We start from the raw sequence: 12,315 nt of genomic DNA on the forward strand, positions 1-12,315 counted from the left end.
AACAATGAACAATTGGGTTTAACTATGCTCTTAGCACAAAATCAACAAACTGCAGTAGAGAAGCAGTTACATTTTGCAGAATTTGTGCATTTGACAAAAGATTTCCTTTCCATGTTCCAAGATCTACATGTGATACGAAATGTATGAATTCTTGCAATGGAAACCTCACTGTATTTTACCAAGGCAGATAAAGGACATCCGCCCCACCCCATATACATATAAGGAGGGTTTGGGGCTGAAAATGCATTGCTTTTATGTTGATTGCATGTTGCTTGCACTTTGTACATATTACTGAATTAATAAAGGTGAATTTTTCAGAACAGGGCGTATAGCTCAGTGGTAGAGCATTTGACTGCAGATCAAGAAGTCCCTAGTTCAAATCTGGGTGCCCCCTTGTTCAAGTGTTTACCTGTAGAAAAAAACATTTACAATCTTAGCATTTGATGTAATGAGCAACACATTTTTACATTTGAAATACTCCTGATCATCTCCTGAAATTTAGGGTAAACACCATGAAACTGTTTAGGATTTCTTCATATGATACAAGCTGTGTTTTACATTCACCCAAGTTCTACTGGTGATATTATCAGTTTGAAATAGTCCATTGGAAGCTCATATGAATGTTATAAAACTGTGGTGGAAACCAATAATATGCCCTTAAAGAAATGTATTAATTTGTACAGCTGACCAGAAGTGCACTGATGTCATTAGTTCTACAAGTTCCATACAGTCACCCACTCTATCACCTTTTTAAAAAATGGCAGTTTTCAACATTCAAGGGTTTATGTCAGTGGTAGAGCGTAGGAGTTTAGTTCAAGAAGTCCTGTTTCATAACCATATACCCTCTTCAATAGATCCTGTTAAAATGTTTTTCAACCCAATGCACTGTAAGAAACAATAGGATATATCATAATTTCATATACAAAACAATGAACAATTGGGTTTAACTATGCTCTTAGCACAAAATCAACAAACTGCAGTAGAGAAGCAGTTACATTTTGCAGAATGTGTGCATTTGACAAAAGATTTTTTTCCATGTTCCAAGATCTACATGTGATACGAAATGTATGAATTCTTGCAATGGAAACCTCACTGTATTTTACCAAGGCAGATAAAGTACATCCTTTGCACCCCATATACTTATAAGGAGGGTTTGGTGGCTGAAATTGCATTACTTTGATGGTGATTGCATGTTGCTTGCACTTAGTACATATTACTGAATTAATAAAGGTAAACTTTTCAGAATTGGGGGTATAGCTCAGTGGTAGAGCATTTGACTGCAGATCAAGAGGTCTCTAGTTCAAGTCTGGGTGCCCCCTTGTTCATCTGTTTTACCTGTAGAAAAAAACATTTACAATCTTAGCATTTTATGTAATGAGCAACACATTTCTACATTTGAAACACTCCTGATCATCTCCTTACACATAGGGTAAACACTATGAAACTGTTTAGGATTTCCTCATATGATACAAGCTGTGTTTTACATTCACCCAAGTTCTACTGGTGATATTTTCAGTTTGAAATAGTCCATTGGAAGCTCATATGAATGTTATAAAACTGTGGTGGAAACCAATAATATGCCCTTAATGAAATGTATTAATTTGTACAGCTGACCAGAAGTGCACTGATGTCATTAGTTTTGCAAGTTCCATACAGTCACCCACTCTATCACCATTTTAAAAAAAGGGCAGTTTTCAGCATTCAAGGGTTTAACTCAGTGGTAGAGCGTAGGAGTACAGTTCAAGAAATCCCTGTTTCATAACCATACACCCTCGTCAATAGATCCTGTTAAAATCTTTTTCAACCCAATGTACTGTAAGAAACAAAAGGATATATCATCATTTAAATAAAAAACAATGAACAATTGGGTTTAACTATGCTCTTAGCACAAAATCAACAAACTGCAGTAGAGAAGCAGTTACGTTTTGCAGAATTTGTGCATTTGACGAAAGTTTTTTTTTCCATGTTCCAAGATCTACATGTGATACGAAATGTATGAATTCTTGCAATGGAAACCTCACTGTATTTTACCAAGGCAGATAAAGGACATCTTTTGTACCCCTTATACTTATAAGGAGGGTTTGGTGGCTGAAAATGCATTGCTTTGAGGTGATTGCATGTTGCTTCCACTTTGTACATATTACTGAATAAGTAAAGGTGAACATTTCAGAAATGGGGTTATAGCTCAGGGATAGAGCATTTCACTGCAGATCAAGAGGTCCCTAGTTCAAATCTGGGTGCCCCCTTGTCCAACTGTTTTACCTGTAGAAAAAAACATTTACAATCTTAGCATTTGATGTAATGAGCAACACATTTCTACATTTGAAATACTCCTGATCATCACCTGAAACATAGGGTAAACACCATTACGCTGTTTAGGATTTCTTCATATGATACAAGCTGTGTTTTACATTCACCCAAGTTCTACTGGTGATATGATTAGTTTCAAATAGTCCATTGGAAGCTCATATGAATGTTATAAAACTGTGGTGGAAACCAATAATATGCCCTTAATGAAATGTATTAATTTGTACAGCTGACCAGAAGTGCACTGATGTCATTAGTTCTACAAGTTCCATACAGTCACCCACTCTATCAACTTTTTAGAAAAGGGCAGTTTTCAGCATTCAAGGGTTTATGTCAGTGGTAGAGCGTGGGAGTGCTTTTCAAGAAGTCCCTGTTTCATAACCATATACCCTCTTCAATAGATCCTGTTAAAATGTTTTTCAACCCAATGCACTGTAAGAAACAATAGGATATATCATCATTTCATATACAAAACAATGAACAATTGGGTTTAACTATGCGCTTAGCACAAAATCAACAAACTGCAGTAGAGAAGCAGTTACATTTTGCAGAATTTGTGCATTTGACAAAAGGTTTTTTTTCCAATTTCCAAGATCTACATGTGATACGAAATGTATGAATTCTTGCAATGGAAACCTCACTGTATTTTACCAAGGTAGATAAAGGACATCCTTCGCACCCCATATACTTATAAGGAGGGTTTGGTGGCTGAAAATGCATTGCTTTGATGGTGATTGCATGTTGCTTGCACTTTGTACATATTACTGAATTAATAAGGGGAAATTTTCAGAACTGGGAGTATAGCTCAGTGGTAGAGCATTTGACTGCAGATCAAGAGGTCCCTGGTTCAAATCTGGGTGCCCCCTTGTTCAACTGTTTTACCTGTAGAAAAAAACATTTACAATCTTAGCATTTTATGTAATGAGCAACACATTTCTACATTTGAAATACTCCTGATCATCTCCTTAAACATAGGGTAAACACCATGAAACTGTTTAGGATTTCCTCATATGATACAAGCTGTGTTTTACATTCACCCAAGTTCTACTGGTGATATTATCAGTTTGAAATAGTCCATTGGAAGCTCATATGAATGTTATAAAACTGTGGTGGAAACCAATAAAATGCTCTTAATGAAATGTATTAATTTGTACAGATGACCAGAAGTGCACTGATGTCATTAGTTCTACAAGTTCCATACAGTCACCCACTCTATCACCTTTTTAAAAAAGGGCAGTTTTCAACATTGAAGGGTTTATGTCAGTGGTAGAGCGTAGGAGTGTAGTTCAAGAAGTCCCTGTTTCATAACCATATACCCTCTTCAATAGATCCTGTTAAAATGTTTTTCAACCCAATGCACTGTAAGAAACAATAAGATATATCATCATTTCATATACAAAACAATGAACAATTGGGTTTAACTATGCTCTTAGCACAAGATCAACAAAATGCAGTAGAGAAACAGTTACGTTTTGCAGAATGTGTGCATTTGACAAACATTTTTTTTCCATGTTCCAAGATCTACATGTGATACGAAATGTATGAATTAATGCAATGGAAACATCACTGTATTTTACCAAGGCAGATAAAGGACATCTTTTGTACCCCATATACTTATAATGAAGGTTTGGTGGCTGAAAATGAATTGCTTTGATGGTGATTGCATGTTGCTTCCACTTTGTACATATTACTGAATAAATAAAGGGGAACATTTCAGAAATGGGGTTATAGCTCAGGGGTAGAGCATTTCACTGCAGATCAATAGGTCCCTACTTCAAATCTGGGTGCCCCCTTGTCCAACTGTTTTACCTGTAGAAATATTTATCAATTAAATAAATTGAAGTAAACATTTACAATCTTAGCATTTTATGTAATGAGCAACACTTTTCTACATTTGAAAATCTCCTGATCATCACCTGAAACATAGGGTAAACACCATTAAGCTGTTTAGGATTTCTTCATATGATACACGCTGTGTTTTACATTCACCCAAGTTCTACTGGTGATATGATCAGTTTGAAATGGTCCATTGGAAGCTCATATGAAAACTGTGGTGGAAACCAATAATGTGCCCTTAATGAAATGTATTAATTTGTACAGCTGACCAGAAGTGCACTGATGTCATTAGTTCTACATGTTCCATAGAGTCACCCACTCTATCACCTTTTTAAAAAAGGGCAGTTTTCAACATTGAAGGGTTTATGTCAGTGGTAGAGCGTAGGAGTGTAGTTCAAGAAGTCCCTGTTTCATAACCATATACCCTCTTCAATAGATACTGTTAAAATGTTTTTCAACCCAATGTACAGTAAGAAACAATAGGATATATCATCATTGCATATACAAAACAATGAACAATTGGGTTTAACTATGCTCTTAGCACAAGATCAACAAACTGCAGTAGAGAAGCAGTTACATTTTGCAGAATCTGTGCATTTGACAAAAGATTTTTTTTCCATGTTCCAAGATCTACATATGATACGAAATGTATGAATTCTTGCAATGGAAACCTCACTGTATTTTACCAAGGCAGATAAAGGACATCCTTCGCACCCCTGATACTTATAAGGAGGGTTTGGTGGCTGAACATGCATTGCTTTGATGGTGATTGCATGTTGCTTCCACTTTGTACATATTACTGAATAAATAAAGGTGATCATTTCAGAAATGGGGGTATAGCTCAGGGGTGGAGCATTTCACTGTAGATCAAAAGGTCCCTAGTTCGAATCTGGATGCCCCCTTGTCCTACTGTTTTACCTGTAGAAAAAAACATTTACAATCTTAGCATTTGATGTATTGAGCAACACATTTCTACATTTGAAATACTCCTGATCATCACCTGAAACTTGGGTAAACACCATTAAGCTGTTTAGGATTTCTTCATATGATACAAGCTGTGTTTTACATTCACCCAAGTTCTATTGGTGATATGATTAGTTTGAAATAGTCCATTGGAAGCTCATATGAATGTTATAAAACGGTGGTGGAAACCAATAATATGCCCTTAATGAAATGTATTAATTTGTACAGCTGACCAGAAGTGCACTGATGTCATTAGTTCTACAAGTTCCATACAGTCACCCACTCTATCACCTTTTTAAAAAAGGGCAGTTTTCAGCATTCTAGGGTTTATGTCAGTGGTAGAGCGTAGGAGTGCTTTTCAAGAAGTCCCTGTTTCATAACCATATACCCTCTTCAATAGATCCTGTTAAAATGTTTTTCAACCCAATGCACTGTAAGAAACGATAGGATATATCATCATTTCATATACAAAACAATGAACAATTGGGTTTAACTATGCGCTTAGCACAAAATCAACAAACTGCAGTAGAGAAGCAGTTACATTTTGCAGAATTTGTGCATTTGACAAAAGATTTTTTTTCCATGTTCCAAGATCTACATGTGATACGAATGTATGAATTCTTGCAATGGAAACCTCACTGTATTTTACCAAGGCAGATAAAGGACATCCTTTGCACCCCATATACTTATAAGGAGGGTTTGGTGGCTGAAAATGCATTGCTTTGATGGTGATTGCATGTTGCTTGCACTTTGTACATATTACTGAATTAATAAAGGTGAACTTTTCAGAACTGGGAGTACAGCTCAGTGGTAGAGCATTTGACTGCAGATCAAGAGGTCCCTAGTTCAAATCTGGGTGCCCCCTTGTTCAACTGTTTTATCCAATAGAAAAAAACATTTACAATCTTAGCATTTGATGTAATGAGCAACACATTTCTACATTTGAAATACTCCTGATCATCACCTGAAACATAGAATAAACATCATTAAGCTGTTTAGGATTACTTCATATGATACAAGCTGTGTTTTACATTCACCCAAGTTCTACTGGTGATATTATCAGTTTGAAATAGTCCATTGGAAGCTCATATGAATGTTATAAAACTGTAGTGGAAACCAATAATATGCCCTTAATGAAATGTATTAATTTGTACAGCTGACCAGAAGTGCACTGATGTCATTAGTTCTACAAGTTCCATAGAGTCACCCACTCTATCACCTTTTTAAAAAAGGGCAGTTTTCAGCATTCAAGGGTTTAACTCAGTGGTAGAGCGTAGGAGTACAGTTCAAGAAGTTCCTGTTTCATAACCATATACCCTCATCAATAGATCCTGTTAAAATGTTTTTTTCAACCCACTGCATTGTAAGAAACAATAGGATATATCATCATTTCATATAAAAAACAATGAACAATTGGGTTTAACTATGCTCTTAGCACAAAATACACAAACTGCAGTAGAGAAGCAGTTACTTTTTGCAGAATTTGTGCATTTGACAAACGTTTTTTTTTCCATGTTCCAAGATCTACATGTGATACGAAATGTATGAATTCTTGCAATGGAAACCTCACTGTATTTTACCAAGGCAGATAAAGGACATCTTTTGTACCCCGTATACATATAATGAAGGTTTGGTGGCTGAAAATGAATTGCTTAGATGGTGATTGCATGTTGCTTCCACTTTGTACATATTACTGAATAAATAAAGGTGAACATTTCAGAAATGGGGTTATAGCTCAGGGTAGAGCATTTCACTGCAGATAAAGAGGTCCCTAGTTCAAATCGGGGTGCCCCCTTGTCCAACTGTTTTACCTGTAGAAATATTTATCGATTAAATAAATTGAAGAAAACATTTACAATCTTAGCATTTTATGTAATGAGCAACACATTTCTACATTTGAAATACTCCTGATCATCTCCTGAAACATAGGGTAAACACCATGAAACTGTTTAGGATTTCTTCAAATGAATCAAGCTGCGTTTTACATTCACCCAAGTTCTACTGGTGATATTATCAGTTTGAAATAGTCCATTGGAAGCTCATATGAATGTTATAAAACTGTGGTGGAAAGCAATAATATGCCCTTAATGAAATGTATTAATTTGTACAGCTGACCAGAAGTGCACTGATGTCATTAGTTCTACAAGTTCCATAGAGTCACCCACTCTATCACCTTTTTAAAAAAGGGCAGTTTTCAACATTGAAGGGTTTATGTCAGTAGTAGAGCGTAGGAGTGTAGTTCAAGAAGTCCCTGTTTCATAACCATATACCCTCTTCAATAGATCCTGTTAAAATGTTTTTCAACCCAATGCACTTTAAGAAACAATAGGATATATCATCATTTCATATACAAAACAATGAACAATTGGGTTTAACTCTGCTCTTAGCACAAAATCAATAAACTGCAGTAGAGAAGCAGTTACATTTTGCAGAATTTGTGCATTTGACAAAAGATTTTTTTTCCATGTTTCAAGATCTACATGTGATACGAAATGTATGAATTCTTGCAATGGAAACCTCACTGTATTTTACCAAGGCAGATAAAGGACATCCTTCGCACCCCATATACTTATAAGGAGGGTTTGGTGGCTGAAAATGCATTGCTTTGATGGTGATTGCATGTTGCTTGCACTTTGTACTTTTTACTGAATTAATAAAGGTAAACATTTCAGAACTTGGGGTATAGCTCAGTGGTAGAGCATGTGACTGCAGATCAAGAGATCCCTAGTTCAAATCTGGGTGCAACCTTGTTCAACTCTTTTACCTGTAGAAATATTTTTTTAATTAAATAAATTGAAGAAAACATTTACAATCTTAGCATTTTATGTAATGAGCAACAAATTTCTACATTTGAAATACTCCTGATCATCTCTTGAAACATAGGGTAAACACCATTAAGCTGTTTAGGATTAATTCTACTGATACAAGCTGTCTTTTACATTCACCCAAGTTCTACTGGTGATATGATCAGTTTGAAATAGTCCATTGGAAGCTCATATGAATGTTATAAAACTGTGGTGGAAACCAATAATATGCCCTTAATGAAATGTATTAATTTGTACAGCTGACCGGACGTGCACTGATGTCATTAGTTCTACAAGTTCCATACAGTCACCCACTCTATCACCTTTTTAAAAAAATGGCAGTTTTCAACATTCAAGGGTTTATGTCAGTGGTAGAGCGTAGGAGTGTAGTTCAAGAAGTCCCTGTTTCATAACCATATACCCTCTTCAATAGATCCTGTTAAAATGTTTTTCAACCCAATGCACTGTAAGAAACAATAGGATATATCATCATTTCATATACAAAACAATGAACAATTGAGTTTAACTATGCTCTTAGCACAAAATCAACAAACTGCAGTAGAGAAGCAGTTACATTTTGCAGAATTTATGCATTGTCAAAAGATTTTTTTCCATGTTCCAAGATCTACATGTGCTACGAAATGTATGAATTCTTGCAATGGAAACCTCACTGTATTTTACCAAGGCAGATAAAGGACATCCTTTGCACCCCATATACTTATAAGGAGGGTTTGGTGGCTGAAAATGCATTTCTTTGATGGTGATTGCATGTTGCTTGCACTTTGTACTTTTTACTGAATTAATAAAGGTGAACATTTCAGAACTTGGGGTATAGCTCAGTGGTAGAGCATGTGACTGCAGATCAAGAGATCCCTAGTTCAAATCTGGGTGCAACCTTGTTCAACTCTTTTACCTGTAGACATATTTTTTTAATTAAATAAATTGAAGAAAACATTTACAATCTTAGCATTTTATGTAATGAGCAACAAATTTCTACATTTGAAATACTCCTGATCATCTCTTGAAACATAGGGTAAACACCATTAAGCTGTTTAGGATTAATTCTACTGATACAAGCTGTCTTTTACATTCACCCAAGTTCTACTGGTGATATGATCAGTTTGAAATAGTCCATTGGAAGCTCATATGAATGTAATAAAACTGTGGTGGAAACCAATAATATGCCCTTAATGAAATGTATTAATTTGTACAGCTGACCGGACGTGCACTGATGTCATTAGTTCTAAAAGTTCCATACAGTCAACCACTCTATCACCTTTTTAAAAAAATGGCAGTTTTCAACATTCAAGGGTTTATGTCAGTGGTAGAGCGTAGGAGTGTAGTTCAAGAAGTCCCTGTTTCATAACCATATACCCTCTTCAATAGATCCTGTTAAAATGTTTTTCAACCCAATGCACTGTAAGAAACAATAGGATATATCATCATTTCATATACAAAACAATGAACAATTGAGTTTAACTATGCTCTTAGCACAAAATCAACAAACTGCAGTAGAGAAGCAGTTACATTTTGCAGAATTTATGCATTGTCAAAAGATTTTTTTCCATGTTCCAAGATCTACATGTGCTACGAAATGTATGAATTCTTGCAATGGAAACCTCACTGTATTTTACCAAGGCAGATAAAGGACATCCTTTGCACCCCATATACTTATAAGGAGGGTTTGGTGGCTGAAAATGCATTGCTTTGATGGTGATTGCATGTTGCTTGCACTTTGTAAATATTACTGACTTAATAAAGGTGAACTTTTCAGAACTGGGTTTATAGCTCAGTGGTAAAGCATTTGACTGCAGATCAAGAGGTCCCTAGTTCAAATCTGGGTGCAACCTTGTTCAACTGTTGTACCTGTAGAAATATCTTTTTAATTAAATAAATTGAAGAAAACATTTGCAATCTTAGCATTTTATGTAATGAGCAACACATTTCTACATTTGAAATACTCCTGATCATCTCCTGAAACATAGAGTAAACACCATGAAACTGTTTAGGATTTCTTCATATGATACAAGCTGTGTTTTAAATTCACCCAAGTTCTACTGGTGAAATTATCAGTTTGAAATAGTCCATTGGAAGCTCATATGAATGTTATAAAACTGCGGTGGAAAGCAATAATATGCCCTTAATGAAATGTATTAATTTGTACAGCTGACCAGAAGTGCACTGATGTCATTAGTTCTACAAGTTCCATACAGTCACCCACTCTATCACCTTTTTAAAAAAGGGCAGTTTTCAGCATTCAAGGGTTTAACTCAGTGGTAGAGCGTAGGAGTGTAGTTCAAGAAGTCCCTGTTTCATAACCATATACCCTCTTCAATAGATCCTGTTAAAATGTTTTTCAACCCAATGCACTGTAAGAAACAATAGGATATATCATCATTTCATATACAAAACAATGAACAATTGGGTTTAACTATGCTCTTAGCACAAAATCAACAAACTGCAGTAGAGAAGCAGTTACATTTTGCAGAATGTGTGCATTTGACAAAAGATTTTTTTTCCATGTTCCAAGATCTACATGTGATACGAAATGTATGAATTCTTGCAATGGAAACCTCACTGTATTTTACCAAGGCAGATAAAGGACATCCTTCGCACCCCATATACTTATAAGGAGGGTTTGGTGGCTGAAAATGCATTGCTTTGATGGTGATTGCATGTTGCTTGCACTTTGTACTTTTTACTGATTTAATAAAGGTGAACATTTCAGAACTTGGGGTATAGCTCAGTGGTAGAGCATGTGACTGCAGATCAAGAGGTCCCTAGTTCTAATCTGGGTGCAACCTTGTTCAACTGTTTTACCTGTAGAAATATTTTTTTAATTAAATAAATTGAAGAAAACATTTACAATCTTAGCATTTTATGTAATGAGCAACACATGTCTACATTTGAAATACTCCTGATCATCTCCTGAAACATAGGGTAAACACCATTAAGCTGTTTAGGATTTCTTCATATGATACAAGCTGTGTTTTAAATTCACCAAAGTTCTACTGGTGATATGATCAGTTTGAAATAGTCCATTGGAAGCTCATATGAATGTTATAAAACTGTGGTGGAAACCAATAATATGCCCTTAATGAAATGTATTAATTTGTACAGCTGACCAGAAGTGCACTGATGTCATTAGTTCTACAAGTTCCATACAGTCTCCCACTCTATCACCTTTTTATAAAGGGCAGTTTTCAACATTGAAGGGTTTATGTCAGTGGTAGAGCGTAAGAGTGTAGTTCAAGAAGTCCCTGTTTCATAACCATATACCCTCTTCAATAGATCCTGTTAAAATGTGTTTCAACCCAATGCACTGTAAGAAACAATAGGATATATCATCATTTCATATACAAAACAATGAACAATTGGGTTTAACTATGCTCTTAGCACAGCATCAACAAACTGCAGTAGAGAAGCAGTTACATTTTGCAGAATTTGTGCATTTGACAAAAGATTTTTTTTCCATGTTCCAAGATCTACATGTGATACGAAATGTTTGAATTCTTGCAATGGAAACCTCACTGTATTTTACCAAGGCAGATAAAGGACATCCTTCGCACCCCTTATACTTATAAGGAGGGTTTGGTGTCTGAACATGCATTGCTTTGATGGTGATTGCATGTTGCTTCCACTTTGTACATATTACTGTATAAATAAAGGGAAACATTTCAGAAATGGGGGTATAGCTCAGGGGTAGAGCATTTCACGGCAGATAAAAAGGTCCCTAGTTCAAATCTGGGTGCCCCTTGTCCAACTGTTTTACCTGTAGAAATATTTTTTTAATTAAATAAATTGAAGTAAACATTTACAATCTTAGCATTTTATGTAATGAGCAACACATGTCTACATTTGAAATACTCCTGATCATCTCCTGAAACATAGGGTAAACACCATTAAGCTGTTTAGGATTTCTTCTACTGATACAAGCTGTATTTTACATTCACCCAAGTTCTACTGGTGATATGATTAGTTTGAAATAGTCCATTGGAAGCTCATATGAATGTTATAAAACTGTGGTGGAAACCAATAATATGCCCTTAATGAAATATATTAATTTGTACAGCTGACCAGAATTGCACTGATGTCATTAGTTCTACAAGTTCCATACAGTCTCCCACTCTATCACCTTTTTATAAAGGGCAGTTTTCAACATTGAAGGGTTTATGTCAGTGGTAGAGCGTAAGAGTGTAGTTCAAGAAGTCCCTATTTCAGAACCATATACCCTCTTCAATAGATCCTGTTAAAATGTGTTTCAACCCAATGCACTGTAAGAAACAATAGGACATATCATCATTTCATATACAAAACAATGAACAATTGGGTTTAACTATGCTCTTAGCACAACATCAACAAACTGCAGTAGAGAAGCAGTTACATTTTGCAGAATTTGTGCATT

At 35.5% G+C, this 12,315-nt stretch overlaps 2 non-coding genes across 2 annotated transcripts; both read left to right on the plus strand.

The window, feature by feature from the left end:
- The first annotated feature begins 1,247 nt into the window (after nt 1-1,247).
- Nucleotides 1,248-1,319, plus strand: TRNAC-GCA (transfer RNA cysteine (anticodon GCA)). Its single transcript has one exon. It is a non-coding gene; the product is annotated as a tRNA-Cys (tRNA).
- Nucleotides 1,320-3,101: 1,782 nt separating this feature from the next.
- TRNAC-GCA (transfer RNA cysteine (anticodon GCA)) lies at nt 3,102-3,173 on the plus strand. The gene has a single exon. It is a non-coding gene; the product is annotated as a tRNA-Cys (tRNA).
- Nucleotides 3,174-12,315: the final 9,142 nt, after the last annotated feature.

Source organism: Ambystoma mexicanum, chromosome 4q, assembly GCF_040938575.1.
Source record: "Ambystoma mexicanum isolate Mex_15411 chromosome 4q, UKY_AmexF1_1, whole genome shotgun sequence".
NCBI classification, from domain to species: Eukaryota; Metazoa; Chordata; class Amphibia; order Caudata; family Ambystomatidae; genus Ambystoma; species Ambystoma mexicanum.